Here is a 16,149-nt window from a genome sequence, read left to right on the forward strand (position 1 = left end):
GGAAAGGTTTCTCACAGATTAACCAGAACACTCCTGCTTGCAAGTCAGCAAGTCATGGTGCATCTCCTCTTGCTTTCAAGCTTAAATGAATTCTTCAGCAGTGCATGTGAACTGTAGCACGTGGGTTTCTTTTAATCACATCCTAAAAAACCTCCAGTAGGCCGATTTGTGATCTTAATTTTTCCTCTGGATATAAATGAACGTGGGTTAGGGATAGCGTCAGGGTTAGCATTAGGGTTAGGGTAAGGGTTAGGGTTGGCATCCCATCTTGGTTGGATTGGTGCATTAAGGCAAGTATTTAAGCATTGGATTCCCTGTGGCACTGGAAATTCACTGGATTTAATCTGGCATTAAATATTTACTGAAATAAAACTTGCATTGGATAGACTCTGAATAGACTCTGGATAGACTCTGGATAGACTCTGTATAGACACAGGAGCCACAGTGGCACTTAATATTCACTAGAACCACTGTGGTGCTGGTCACGCATAGAAGTGTCACTGGATATTTAGTGGATCCACTGTATTACTGGACACAGTAATACAGTGATTAGGCACAGGAGTGGCACTGGATATTTACTGGATCCACTATGGCACTGGTCACACACAGGATCCACTGTAGCACCAGATAAAGACTGAAATAGGCACAGGATCCACTGTGATCCTTAGCAATATGGTGATGACTGAAAATGAATGAATCCCTTTCTACCACATATATTGCATCTGCAAAGAATTTGTTGGGAAATGAAAAGAAACTCACACAATCATCTACAATAGATAATGAATACACCGTTTTTGGAACATTTAAAAAAACAGCTATTACACAAAAAAAGAGGAAAATTTCCAAATTTCAGCAAATTTTTTACACCAAATATTTTACAGCTCAAAGAATATTGTCTATATTCCTCCATTTAAAATAACAGATATACTTCACTTACTTACAGTAACCACAAATTCTTACTTCTGAGAATGTAACCCACTCTCTGTAGGGATCTTTTGTTTAGATTTTGTGCTTTATTTAAAAAAAAAAAAAAAAAAAAAAAAAAAAAGTCAAACATTTATGTTTAATTTTAAATGTTTTTCGTACAAAAACAGCCCTTATGCAGTGGACTAGCATACCATCCAGGGTGTATTCCTGCTTCATGCTCAATCCTCCTAGCTTCCACTGCACTCCTGAGCAGGATAAAGTGTTTACTGTACTTATTGGATAAATGTGTCAAAGGTTTTGTGTGTTGCAAACACACATACACATATAAACTCAAAGTCGATCTGGTTTGATATCCAACAGGCTCTAAACTCTAAACTGCATCCTTTTACCCCCCAAATAGCATTTATTTTTTTCTGTCTTTCCCCCACCAGCTTTCCTGATGAAACGTTCCAGGTAGAGTGGCATGGTGGTTCAGCAGGTAGCCCTTCCACTTTCACTCCTAGTTCCCTGGGTCCAGTCTGAAGCCATGTTGACTTTTGCATGCTCCCCAGTTAGAAATTATATTAATATCGAATTGGCAAATATAACCTGACTTTTTATATGTGATAGCTCTGGATTCACATCTGCAAAAACATGTTTTTCTTATTACTATTATTTCTTTATTGTTCCTTAATTTGGTAGCTCTCTAGCAGAGGTCTTTCAAATACACACAAGTGATGTTTTCTCCACAGGTTTGGTCCTACTTATGGCTACTCTGGTGCTTCAATAATCTTCGATTGGCAAAATTGATGAAATGGATGACATTTAATTTACTTTGATATTTCCAGAATGATGAGCATTTTTTTTTTTTTCATGTTTGTTCATTCATTCATCTACAGTAATTGCTTTATCCTGGTCATAGTGTTGGATTTGAGGGACACAGAAATGTGCCATGGATGGCAGAACTATTTATTACAGTACACTAGAAAAACCCAAGTACCCTGAGAAACTCTAAATGGATATATGAAAAACATATAAAAAAGCACAAACAGTACAGGAACTTAAGCTGAAGACTTGAGCTTGGTAGCAAAGCTGCATTTCATTACCTCGTACGTAACGTGTGCAATAATGTTAAATCTAATCTAATCTAAAAGCTACCAAGTTCCTAAAAAAAAAAATCACAGATACCAAAATCACAGGTCACTAATAATGAACCAATGTGTGAATTTGAGCTCAATGGTGTAGCTTTAACAGAATGAGAAAACTGCATAAGGTTTACGATTTTTCTAATCAGCAGCAGTGTTGTCAGAAAAGTATTAGCACCATTAAGTGCTGTGTCGAGCTTTCCCAAAGCCGGGCAAACAGCATTTTACCCTTTCAGTAAATAAGAAAGCAGTGTGTAGCGTTGTCTGTCTGAGCATGTAGTGGCCATGGCCCCTCAGTGTCTTGCATCATTGTGCCTGCCTTGATCAGAGTATTCCAGCTGCCCCCAGGAGTGATGGATGGGTGAGTGTAAGGCTCTAATCGGATAACGGCCCACTGACTCCTGGCTGACTGGAAGAAAAAAAACGGCAGGGCTACTTTGTAGCACTTGAATGAAGAAAGAGAGGGAGCATAAGCAAAGACGAGGCATTTCAAACACACACACACACACACACCTACAAAGGCTGTGTTTAACCACACAGTGCCAATAGTTAGTCTTGGTCAGAGTTGCTTTGTTGAAGATGTTGGCTAAAAATAATGACAAGTGTGTAAAGGACAATCACACGAGGGGACTGTCCCATTCAGCACAATGCCAGACTGCTGATTTTTCTGAATGATCTGGATTGTGTGTTTAAACACAATCACGATCACAGAGCCTGACTTTGATCTGCCGGGTTTTTTTTCTTTTTTTTTTCCTATTTTTTGTTACCTTCCCTCATCTCTCTTTTTCATTTCTCTTGTTTCCCTTCCTCCTCCTTAAAAAAGAGAAAGCGCGGAGCAGTGATTAATTGCGAGCTCACGGATTTTTCCAGCTTCAAAAGTAAATCAGCTTCGGCAAAGTGCTAACTTGCTAAAATATAAACTAATTTTAGGCCAGAGATATTAAAATATAATCCATCTTCTTCCTCCACGGGGAGAGCTAATTAGAAAATGTGACTGGCATAAGAGAGAGTTAGAGGAGGAACTGTGGGATTAGCTTTAGTGAGTGAGAGAGAGAGAGAGAGAGAGAGAGAGAGAGAGCGAAAGAGAAAGGGGGGGGGGGGGTAGGAGACTCCCAATTGCTGGAATTCTAAAGCACAGATGTTGTAAATGACTAATATTATTTTAAACATGGTGTCTCTCGATTGACTAAAAAAATGAAATAATCTTGAGCTTGGAAAGAAAAAGCCAAATCGGAAGCGATCTCAAAATTAATGTGTATTGCACATTTCGAGAACAGTGAATGTTTACAATTTAATATTAAATTCCTCACCAAAGCAAGAGGAGGTTAAAAAAAAATATGTTGTCGATACTTCAGAATACAAGCAGCTTTTTTCCCACTCCAGTACAACAATATTTAGAATGAACTGTCCCTAGATGCTATTGTTTTATTTGAGCGTGCCGGGCCGAGCAATACAATAAGCAATAAACAATGTCTGCCTGAGGCTGGAGGCCATCTGACTCTCACTCGCTCATGCTATCTATCTCTTTCTCTCTTACTCTCTCTCTCTCTCTCACACACACACACACACACACACACACACACACACACACACACACACACACACACACACACACATACATACGATGACCTGCCCCAGTGAAACAGTCCTGTCTTGTTCTACCCCATTGTAAACACCTGGTCTTTCCACTCTCTCCCACGAGTCCTGGTTCAACTCTCGTGTAGAGTCGAGAAAATTCAGTGTGACATGACACGAGACTATTGGATTAATGGCTTTTGTATGTAGTGCCTTCGAGTAACATTATTTACTGCAAGAGTTAACTTTAACTAGCTACAAAGTGTCAATAGAGCAATACAAATAATGCTAGAAATGTCACACAGCTGTCTCAGGTGTTCATTATGAACATGCACATTTAACACAGTGCACTCCGAGCGTGACTAAACGACATATATTAGTACAAATCAAATTCAGAACTCGTACTGAATATCTGAAAATTGATAATCCGTTCAGCCTGTGTGTGTGTGTGTGTGTGTGTGTGTGTGTGTGTGTGTGTGTGTGTGTGGAAACAACTGAAAATAAAAAAATTTTGTTCATATGCATATTTAAAATAAATACATTTATTACATTAATTGCTATTATCACTCTTTTCTGCCTATCTATCTAAATCTAATATGTATATATATTTATTTTTTTGTCTATCTATCTACCTATTTGTTAATAATAATAATAATAATAATAATAATAATAATAATAATAATAATAATAGCAAAAAGACTAAGAAGAAGAATTCAGCATTGAGACATAATTGTATATTCCAGACCTGTTTTCGCATTTTCTGCTCATACGATTATCCAAAGCAGTGTTTATTACCTAACACTAATTTATGATGAATTAACACTGACTTTCTGAGATTATGAATGTTAAATATTGGCACTCGTTTTTACATAAAGCATAGCTAATGAGTTCTGTTTATCTTATGCACGTTTACAAGACATGAAATGAAATGTGGACTGGAAAGAAGAAAAAAAAAACTTGTCCACCTCAGCTGTGCATTGCATCAGAGAGAAAACGAGTCTGACAGCAATTAACAGCAGGTAGAGAAACTGGGCCTACGCAAACACACACACACACACACACAAACATGTAAGCACAAACAGAGAAAGATCAAGACGTACAAAACACATTCGCATGTGAGCCAATCAGCAATCAGCACCGCATCTGTGTGACACACACACAAGCTCAAGAGTGCACAGGAACATCCTGAACACCAAGTGATCCTGACACTAACTGCTTGCAGGCGATAAGCCACGTGCGACGTTACACACACACACACACACATACACACACACACACAAATTAGGGAACAGTGGCAATCCAACTTCTCTGTAATTTTTTCCCCCAGCTTTCTTAAGCTGAACACTTCATGACAATTAATAAAAACATGACATCTTCCCACTTTTCAGCAGCTTTCTTTCCTCACCACATCACCTCGCTGAAGATGCTCAGAAGGATGCAATTTAGTAGAGAGTGGCAATTTATCGCAGATGGACCGTGTTCGTTTAACCCTTTCCCTGCAGGATGCAGCTCTATAACCCATTAAGAGGGATGTATTTTGGAGGAGTTCAGTGTGGTAATAGCAGCTGAATTGCTATCCTGCTGTGTGTCCATTTGACTGGAGTAAAAAAAATGCATGGTAATGTCTTCCTATCGTCAGTAATTACACGTCACAAATAAGCGAAGCGAGCAGCGATGAGAGGAACTTCAAGTCAAACATTTTGGAGGAGACCAAGGTGTCTTGTGTCGTTTAAGAGTTCAGCACTCACGCAAGTGAACACTGTGAAGAAAATGTGAACTTACGGTTTGGATAAGAAGAAAGAAGCAACAGATATTAGAATAAATGTTAATGATAAAAAAATCCATATGGTTGGATTGTTATAAATGTATTTAAAAATATCTTCATTTTTGTGCATTTTTTATAGATGGTTATAGTTGGGGGCTGGGCTAGCATTCATGGGCTTTATTCTGAACATTTCTATTAAAAGTTGTAGCTAAAAACAAGCACAACAATAATAATTAAATTTATTTCTAAGTGTATCAGTTAGACACATATCACATTCTGCTTTTACAGATTATTCCGTATGTTCAATATCCCTCAAATAATCACTGGCTGACCCTCAACCTGGTCCCACTGAATCTGCTGCTGATGGCGAAGCTGTCGGTGTTAGAGACTCGAATAACTCGGCGGGTTTGTAGAAGAAACACAGGGCGGAATAGAGGGATGAAGAAACAAACAGGAGGATGGCAGGTCGCTCCATCCAGGGTCAGCCTGATGGGGAAAATAAGGAGCGAAAGAAGGAAAGAGAAACAGAGTGGTGGCTTTGGAATTCAGAACTCCAACATTGCCATCTTTTGGTAGCTTGCTGTATTCTAACTGCTTTAGAGCACATGGGGGAGAGGGACATAGAGCTAAAGGTAGAGAGAGAGAGAAAGCAAGGGGAGGGGGGGCATAAAATGAGATGAATTGCTGGGATTTTTCAATTAAATGTAAATTATTTCGCTTCACTCACTATGTAAATTAGTTGTTGTTTTTTCTTTTATTAAAATTGGTATTATTATTATATTGATATGTCTTTATTATTAGCTAGTGAATGTAAGTAGATAGATAGATAGATAGATAGATAGATAGATAGATAGATAGATAGATAGATAGATAGATAGATAGATAGATAGATAGATAGATAGATAGATAGATAGATAGATAGATAGATAGATAGATAGGTTTTAACAGTGGATATAGAATTTCTTATTTTGTTTAAAATTAATGTAAAAAAAAAATGGGAATAGATTTTAGCAATGATTCTCAAAAGCAGTATTTGGTGTTGGTTTTTTTTGTTTGTTTTATTCAAAATGAAACTGCACAATGAAGCTGCACAATAGCTTAATGAGGTCAAACCAATAGCTACAGTATTGGTTTGATTAAAGAAAAGATGGTCATTGAATTTCCACTGGTGATGTTTCCTCCTAAAAAATCAGTTCCGTTAAAAACAAAAAAAAAAGAGATGTACAGCCAAATCTTTTCCATCTTTAAAAACTTATTATTTTTATCTTAGCCAAACATGTTGATTTTGTAAAAAAACAACAACAAAAAAAATGACTATTTTAACAAAGTGTAACAATGGTCCAGTTACATAAAGTATTCCAAACACTGATTGTTTCCTGTTCAATGTAAATTGCAAAGGTGTGTAAGATCGACCCTTGAGGACCTTCTCTCTGTAAAAGGTGTTCATGAAAATGAAAGCATCCAAATATAAAGCAGTGAAGTGCCACAATCCTTACAGCTATTGAAAAAGTGAATTCATTTCAGGTAGATTATCTGCCTACATACAAAGAAGAAAACTAGCTTTGCTCTCTCTTCCTCACACCATTTATTTTCAGGCTAGTGAGGTTCACATAGAGTCCCAGTTTGATCAAACATCCTACCGAGTGTCCAAAATCTCCCAAAACAAAAAGAGTGCATCCCAAAAAAAGCGCAGTTTTTTTTTTTTCCCACGGTGTGCTGAAGGCCATCAGGGATGAAGAGACGCATCGTGTGTGACAGAGTGACAATTCATCCCTCTCTCTCTCCGTCCAGTGTGTCACTGCTTCTGACGGCTTTATTGTGGGCCTGTCAGAGTGCTTAATCTGTGTGTCAGTCAGACTCTGCCGCTGTCCTCGCACACACACACACACACAAAGATATATACACACCTTTAGCTACATTAGGTTTTGGTGTAATGTCAGTCAAGCCTGGCCCAGATCTTATCAGCTGTTTTGCATCATTTCACAGTGCTGTAATGGCGTGGGGTCTGTGTGCTCACTGAGAGATAGACGCTCTGGCTTTCAGATCTCCTGAACCATTTCAGCACCTTTGGCAGATGTCATAGCACTTGGCCAGTGGGTAGAACCACGTCTTTATTTAGCTTTTTTGTTGTTGTTGCATTTTGTTTATCACAGACGCACATGATGTCTCACTGCCAAGTGGGAGGACAGGCTGAGATTCAAACTTCACTCACTCTCGTGTGATGGACATTTAGCCACAAATCATCGGGTCCTTTTAAGCGAGAGGATGCGTTATCTTACGCGATTTAGCGGTGTTTTTTCTTTTGTGTACCAAATTTCCACGAAATCTCAAAACAGACTGAGTGACATGACATGCTATAGGAGACGCCGTTTCAATAAAGTGAGCCAATGTGTAAGCGGTCAGGCCGCAGTTCGTTCCAGTTAAAAAAAACTAAAATTTGTATTTTTTATCTTTCATTTAAACACAACAACAATTTGTGTTCTTTTTGTGCTTGCGAACCCCTTGCAGGTACCTTTTTTTTTGTGCATATTTTAACATTATTAAGTTCACTGTGCAGTAAGCTTGACAGTTAATTAAAAGTACAACTGCTTCTGTGGTGTTTGTTAAGTCACTGGTATGTGTTGTTGTTTTTTGTTTTTTTCTGCTTCAACCCACCTAATTCAGCTTCAACCAACTAATTGCATGACTTCAAACTAAAGTTGTAGATCTCAAAAGAAAAAAAAAAGAAAAGGTAAAGAACAGTCTGGACCCAAGGACCCTAAATTCTCCATTGTAATATACCTATGTATAAAAATGGTAATGAAAATGGAAATGAGGTCTGGGTAATATGACACACATTGCACAATGAACATTACAAGAATTTTAACTAACCAGGAAGCTCAAATCTATTTTTAGACCACTCGTTTTCTTCAATGTTTCCTTCACTTCATCATTAATTCATTTAATATGGCTCACGTGCTTTGTTGGCAAAGCATCAGCAAAACTAAATGTTGTAATATTGTGTTTTAGAATGGTATGTCTACTGTAGTTTTGGAGCATTTGGGACTATATGTAGGCTACAGATGACATTTCCAGCTCCAGGCTACACTGTTAATAGTGAAAGTAAATAGATCTGTTTAATCCATGTGCAAAATAATGCATCTGTTGATCATGTTTTACTATTTAAAGTACTTTTAAAATGCACTTGTGTGGGCAAACGTCAGCGTCTGGAAGGTTTTTCCATCTTGTTCAACTCGGTCTGGATCTGTGTCTTGCCAAGTAGGACTGGATAGTGATGGGCAAGCCGTGGCTCTGAAAACATTTACTATAAAGTGTTTTAGAAGAAATCTGAGGCACTCAGGAGAGTGATAAATTTAAAAAGCTTTTCCCTGGTTATTCAGTCTTAGGTACAGTTGGATGTTTTTAGGCTGTTTTTCTTGAGTAATCACATGTCCAGATAAATCATGTGATTACTTACTTGTCTATACTAATCAGGAGATATATATAGGAGCAAAAATAAATAAAAACACGCAGCGTAAGCAAGTTTGTGAGACAGCTAAAAAACTGAGAAGATTGTAGGTTACATTTTGGTGTGACACAATCTATACAGACCTTTATATGATAAACATAAAATGAATCGGCATGAGAAGCTTTTTTCAAGTTGCTTCTCCTCCTGTGTGCCTCAACAAGTAGGATCCCCAAACTAAAGAGTCCAAGATGGACATCTTTTGACGTCTAAGAAGCACTTTTACTTTTATGTTTACTGCAGGTAGCGTTAAAACACAACAAAGAAATAGCTGTGGCAGGTATTCCTTTTTCAGCAGATGGGCTCCATGCTTATCTCTCCACTTCATACTGAGTGATATTGAAGTATTAATGGTCAATAAACAAAAAAGAAGCTGTGTGCAGTTGATTGAAGGTTTGGATTCATCAAATTTTGCAACAGACTTAAATACATACATGAACCTCCTGTCTTTCATAGCCATCTCTCCCCTTTGACTAGTAAGGTTCTTACAAGACTAATCTACAGTATGCAACGCCTACCATATTCCCACCCCTGATATTTAACTTGTACACACAAACACCTCCTTTCATCACTTTTTTCTTCTTTAGTTGTATTTGTATCCATAATGCAGCTTCTTTTACAGCCTCTCTCCTTACACCTGTCAACTGAGCACTATTTACCACTCACACAACAATCATCCATGGTTAGAAATGTTCAAAATCTAAACAGACACCTATGACACCACACAAAAAAAGCGCATTAGGATAGGCTGTGAAACTTAGCAGAACGACCTCTTTCACTGACAACGCACTTTCTCTGCACCAGCATGAGCCGCTAATTAAATGTATTTAGCATCATAAATATTCCACCGGGACAGCTTGACACAGTGAATTAATGTCTAGCCTTAATACCACAGTGTCTCCATTACTGCCTATAGCAGGAGTTGAACAGGCTCTGAGTAAGTGGAGGTAGGTGTGTTGCCTATGAATGGAATTCACATTAGTTTAGTGTTCAAACCGACAGCTCCTATAAATCTTATAAATCAGGGGTTTGGGGAGAGCCTGGTAGCATGCTGCACCATGTCATGCATGTCTCAACATGAACAAGAAGATAATTTTTTAAGGGAAAATTGTGAAAGCAAAGTAACTCATTTCCAACCCCCTCAGTTTTTATCAGAAATTACAGTAAACGTTGAATTTTGTGTGTGTGTGGGGGGGGTCAGATTCTCCAATCTTTTCAACAATAAACTAAATTCCGTAACATTTTAGAGCCATTGTTATGATTATAGCCTTTGACGTTATTTACCGAAGCGGGGAAAATCTTTCCATCTTTCCATCTTTTCACTGATGAATAGGATGACGCCATGCTTCAAATCGTATGACAGGAACGACATGGTTGCTTTAGAAAAAAGGAAGGTGGCGGGAAGGTTCATTTGTGATAAGGAGGACATTCAGTCTAAAACAACAAAAAAAGCAGATGTGTATAATTTAGGTTGTTGTCTATAACTATAGAGCCTCAGAGCTGAAGATGGTCTCCTTTATTAGGAGACTTTGTGAGCACATTTAAAATAAGTGTTTATTCCCTTTATACCACAGCAAATTCTTTCGTTTTATGACTTGTTTTATTGATTGGTAAACGCAAAACCTCTGCCATCACATGTTTGAGCAGCTGTAAATGGTCATTCACATACTAGACTTGTTTTTTTTTCCTTACTTAAAGCTAATAAAAGACAAAAGTGCAATTTGATATTGAAAATGACACCAGCTCAAAAATTCCTGGAGATATTCCTGTGACTACAAAAGGTGCTGGAGACTGGAGACTTCTTTCCGAAGTGCTACATGGATTTCTACTAGCCAAATTTAAACAATTTATGGAGCATCAAAGACCCTGTGTGAGATACTATAGAAATATTAACATATTCAAAACGGTCCATTATTATAATTCTTTGGTTTGCCTATAAGCTGGAACTAGTCAAATAATCAACACCAATCAGATTCAAGAATACAACAGTACTGGGATCACATCAGGGTTCACCATGTTCCTAAAAATCAGACAAATTCATCTTTTTTGTTTCACTATTTGGTCCACACTGTCCAGACTGTAAAAAAAGTGTTTTGCCTTGTACTGTGGGGAATTAAATAAAAAAAAAAAAAACCTGTCTCTTTAGTCATGTGACCCATTCAAATCATATCAAACTACTTTATAGCGTTCGGTTACCTGTAGCAACACCACCAACCCCTCATCTTTCAGTTCCAGTGTCAATCCAAAAACACAATAGTAAGTAAGTAATTAAAAAGGCTGACGGAAATGACAGAGAACCAACCAGAGAGTTTTATAAATACTAAGTGTAGAGATGTAAGAGTTTTCAGACATTTGTGGACCTGCAGTTATTGGAATCTGTTCTAAAACTTCTTGCTTCAAATCATTCCATCATTTATTATTTTCATTTAAAGTATATATACATTCTGGTCTGTTAGATTTCAATTGTACAATTATAAGCGCATGCATACCAACAGTTAACACACATATTACATTTGCACACAAAAACAGACTTTCCATTACACACACACACACACACACACACACACACACACACACACACACACACACACACACACACACACACACACACACACAAAGTCCCTAAAGAAAAACAGGCCCTTTTGGATGACTTCCTGATACTTGAAGCCCTTGAACTCCTTCCCATTGAAGAAGAGTCTGCTTTCAAAGCTCATTTGTTGTGCTTTTTTCTCGGTGCCCGACTAGCGTGTCACCACTCATGCCAGCCTGCCTCCTCACCGTAACAAACAGGTGCTCATGCCAAGCACTCTCACGGGCCCAAACAGGCACATGGGTGCACCATCCCTCCCTCCTTCTCTCCCTGTTCTCAAATCCATCTATTTTTTTTCCTCCCTTTTCTATCTTTTTTCTTTCATTTTCCTCTTTCCGCAAAAAAAAAAACCCCATGCAGGAGCTCCCTCCCCTCTTTTCCCAAGCCCCTAATTGCAATTTGTGTGAGCTAAACTAATTTTACGACACAGAACACCTGTATTCATCTCCATATTAATCGAAAACAGGAAGAATAAATCCCAATCAGGCAGCAGCTGGTGTCGCGTCAGATGTACCTTCAGGGAGAAGTCTGTCTCGGCTGCACTAAAATATGGCTTTTCTCCTCTCAACGCTGCCCGGCTGCGAGCTCCGCACACACAGCCCAAATCAGATATCATAATTATGAATGTCTGCAGATCTACATACGGCTGCTTCCTGACACTTGTAATTGCCTCACGTGCGATGGCATGTTTAACGCCACTATAAAGACTACTTTCTCTCGCTCTTTCTCTCTCACTCTGCTGAGTTATAGTTCCACACAGAGGAAGCATTTGGAGGCCACAAAGGCTTCATTTCAAATAGGGAAAAAAAAAAATGTGCTGAAACAGTCAGATGGGGTGGGGTTGGGGAGTTGATGGACTCGGTTGTTTTCCCAAAGTCGATATAGCTTGTATCTCTAACACCACATCAGGACAACTAAGCTAGTTTACTGTAGTACTGTATTAACTGAAGCCAAAAAGAAAAAGTATACAAAATTACATTGCAAGTTTTCACAAGATCAGAAATACAAAGGGTTGGGTTTCTGTACACATTCACATAATACACTATATATGTTACATAAAAAAAACTGGAAAATGTTTCTGTTTGAAAGGATTCTATACATTTCACTTTCAAAGACCCCTATAAAGGGCAATACCATTTTCTAAATTCTTTGCATTGGTCCAACTTTTTCACAAGTCTGTAGGACAGGACTGGTGAATTCATTTATTAGATAAATTTGTCATGTATTGGACCAATACCGTAGTACTCGAAAAAAAAATGATGCAATTACTTAGAGAGGCAAAAGATATCAAGACCATATTTTCGCAAATTGCATTCTGATTGCATTCTGATTATTAGCACAATAGTGTCAGGCATCAGTCATATTCAGTTTGGATTATAATCAGTGACCAGTGATAATGGTCATTCTTGGTATTATATGAGTTTGGATGGATCACGTACTTGGTTGTTTTTTTAGATGTTTATTGTTTATTTGTGAAGTATTTTTTAGTAGATGAGAGCATCCTTTCCCATTTGGCTGTCTTGTTTTCACCAGGAAAATGTCAGAGTGAAAAAAAAGAAGATATATTAAGATTCCAATCCTAAATTTGAACTTGTGTGGCTGGGTAGTTTCCTTCTACTTCCCAAAACCTTGGCTTGAGTTAACTTATCACTATCAACTTACAATTATCTCGTTTTATATAGCTGAGTAGCTGAGAATTAGGGGGACTTCCTCATGGGCCCAGCAGTGACATAGGATTTGAACTTACAACCTTCCGATTCAAATTCTAAATACTTGACTACTGTGCTTCACTGAGCCCTGCAATGACCTGGTGTCAGATCTTGCCCCAGTGTTTCCTTGATTTATCACCAAAATTACTAGGATGAATGAATGGAAAATGGGAAAATATGTTTAATATGACATAATCAAGATAAACTAATAAGCAATAGTTCTGTCTGATATTTTAGAAGAAAAAAAAGTCCCATCTAGATTCATTACAGGTTGTTTGGATGCACCTGTGGGTGAAGAATTAAAGGTTCTCTGGAAAATATTACAAAGTATAATCAAGTATACAAGTTATACAAAACTTTTTTTTTTAAGGGCACCATCTAAATGTCTATTTACAAACATAAATTGTCCAAACTTTTTTTCTGATTCAAGTGAACTGTTGATGTGTCAGTTGGATTTTCAATCTGTTCTGATGAAGAAATTCACCTGCCTAATAGCTTGGACATGAATAACAAAGCTAGAGGTATTCATTTAAATGAGCATGTCCTTGCCTCTCTTTTCTGTGTGTGCCATTACAGCATGGCCTACAAAGCATGAAAGCAATGTTAGGTCATTCAGCACAAAGCTGAGGATGTTGTAGAAGGTCCACCTGAGCTTATTAGAAACACCACCGTGCTTCACTCTAATGAACTTAAGACAATGCTAATTAAAAGCAGAGAACAAAGAAAGCTTCGCTTAAAAAAAAAAGACCTGAGTTAGAGGACATGCTTGTAGAACAGAATCTATGCACCTGCATGCTATTACCGAGGCAGCAGAGGTACAGCGGGCACCGGGTCAGAAAGGCTAGCTCTCTCCAAACCGCTGATACATTCACCTATGACAATCCTTTATAGCAGCGATAAAATGACGGAAGTCTCTCAAGCAGCAGGAGAGCTGAGTGTGTCCCCCGGGGACCGAGTGTCAGAGTTGTCTATCAGAGGCCTGAAAAGGAGAAAAGGAGCGTGTTAGCCAGCGCCATTGTGCTGCGGATGTCGTTGACTGATCGGGTCCATTTAGCCCGGCTTTCAAAGAGAATGAAAGCACCTCCATGGATGAAAGAGAGACAGCCTCTCTGACAAACAAGGAGCCGGGCGGAATATTCATAGGCGGATCTGTTGCAAGAAGATTAATGTATTAGAAATTAAAATGCAGGCCCGGACGTTATGATCTTGCTCTAACACTTGGCCAGACCCGTGTCACCCGCACCGAAGTCGACACAGCGCACGCTGCCAAGCCAGGAGAGAAATCATTAAGCGTCTCCGTCTATTGTGTGAGGAGAATAATCAAACTTCACCCTGTCTCTTTCTTTCTCTCCCCCAGCCCAGGCTGACGATGAATAATTCCACAGCCATTTGCAATGTTAACGGCACCTATCGGTGCCATCCGTGCCGTTTTGATAAGGGCGGAAAAAAAAATGCATTTCAACAGTCAGAACAGACGCCGCCTCACCGGCATTTCAAAGGACACCTGTCAGTCAGCTGAAAGAGCTGTCACTCCACGTACCACACAGGAGCCAGCTGCAGAGTCGCAAAGATAATCTTACTTTTTCCGCCTCTTATTCTCTTTCTTTTCTCCTTTCACACACACACACCAACACATAGACACACATACACTTTTTCCTCTCTTTCAGACTAGAGCAGGTACATCTGCAACTGTCTGACATGTGATTTACAGAGTGAGGGAGAGAAAAAAAGACGGACATATTCTCATAGGTGGGTTTATTCTTCACTTGCTTTACAAATGCATCAAATATGCTATCGTAAATGTGATCAAGGACAGGCCTGAATGCCATTACGTGTGATAGTGGAAGGCACTAGATGTCTGTGGCAGCTCAAAGGTGACACTGATAATTCCTATCTTTCTCTAACAGTGCTGCTGACTCACTTCGAACCGGAAACCTGTGGGCTTTATGCTCAGACAATTTACGCTTCAACGCACACTGAATGTACAAGCAGCAGCAGCAGCTTTTTTTTTTTTTTTTTTAAAGAAACCAAAATCAAAACAGGGCAGATTTCAGAAACGAAATACACTATATATATATATATATATATATATATATATATATATATATATATATATATATATATATATATATATATATATATATATATATATATATATATATATATTGACAATATTGGGACACCTCTTTTTCCAAGTCATATGTAGTTCTTCCCAACTTGTTAAGACTAAGTTGGGGGCACACAATTGTAACTGATGTCTCAGGATGTTGTATCATAAAATTTTCCCTTTGCTTGAACTAGGACACCCAAACCTGTTCCAGCATGTCAATGCCCTTGTGCACAAAAAGCCAGCTCCATGATGATATAGTTTACATGGGTTGGTGTGGAAGATCTTGAGTGGCCTGCTATAGATTTCTGACCTTAACCCTATCAAACACCTTAGGGATGAATTGAAATGCTGACGGCACCCCAGACCTCCTCATTCTACAGATGACTTCACTAACGCTCTTGTATCTGAATCTTCACAAGTGCATGCCAAAATCTAGTGGAACATCTTCTTAAAAAAGTGGAGGTTATTATAACAGCAAATGGGTACTTAATATGAAATGATTAAAAAGTACTTTTTATTTATTTTATATTTATTTACTTTTAATTGTAAGCAATTTTATAGTCCGCTGACCACAATCTTTTGTCTATATAGAGTATTTTAATGTGAAATTGTATGCATATGACTATTTCTTGAACAATCTATATAATTGGTTAAGTTGTTACTATTTTTTTTTTTGTATGTACTGTATGCATGCATAGTGGTGTGTTTATCAATCTGAAGACATCTTTGTTTAGATTATAAAAAGAAAACAAGAATTCTATCATGTCAAGTCAAGTCAAGTCAAGTTTATTTGTATAGCGCTTTTCACAACAGACATTGTCTCAAAGCAGCTTTACAGAAAACA

General features: G+C 38.2%; 1 long non-coding RNA gene across 1 annotated transcript in view; it reads right to left on the bottom strand.

Moving 5' to 3' along the window:
• Window positions 1-1,563: 1,563 nt before the first annotated feature.
• LOC310724127 overlaps window positions 1,564-16,149 on the bottom strand; it is a 35,247-nt gene continuing 20,661 nt past the window's right edge. The window contains exon 2 of the long non-coding RNA XR_014532964.1: window positions 1,564-2,460. This is a non-coding gene — a long non-coding RNA (uncharacterized lncRNA). The remainder of the gene's footprint in view (window positions 2,461-16,149) is intronic.

This window comes from Silurus aristotelis, assembly GCF_946808225.1.
Source record: "Silurus aristotelis genome assembly, chromosome: 3".
NCBI classification, from domain to species: Eukaryota; Metazoa; Chordata; class Actinopteri; order Siluriformes; family Siluridae; genus Silurus; species Silurus aristotelis.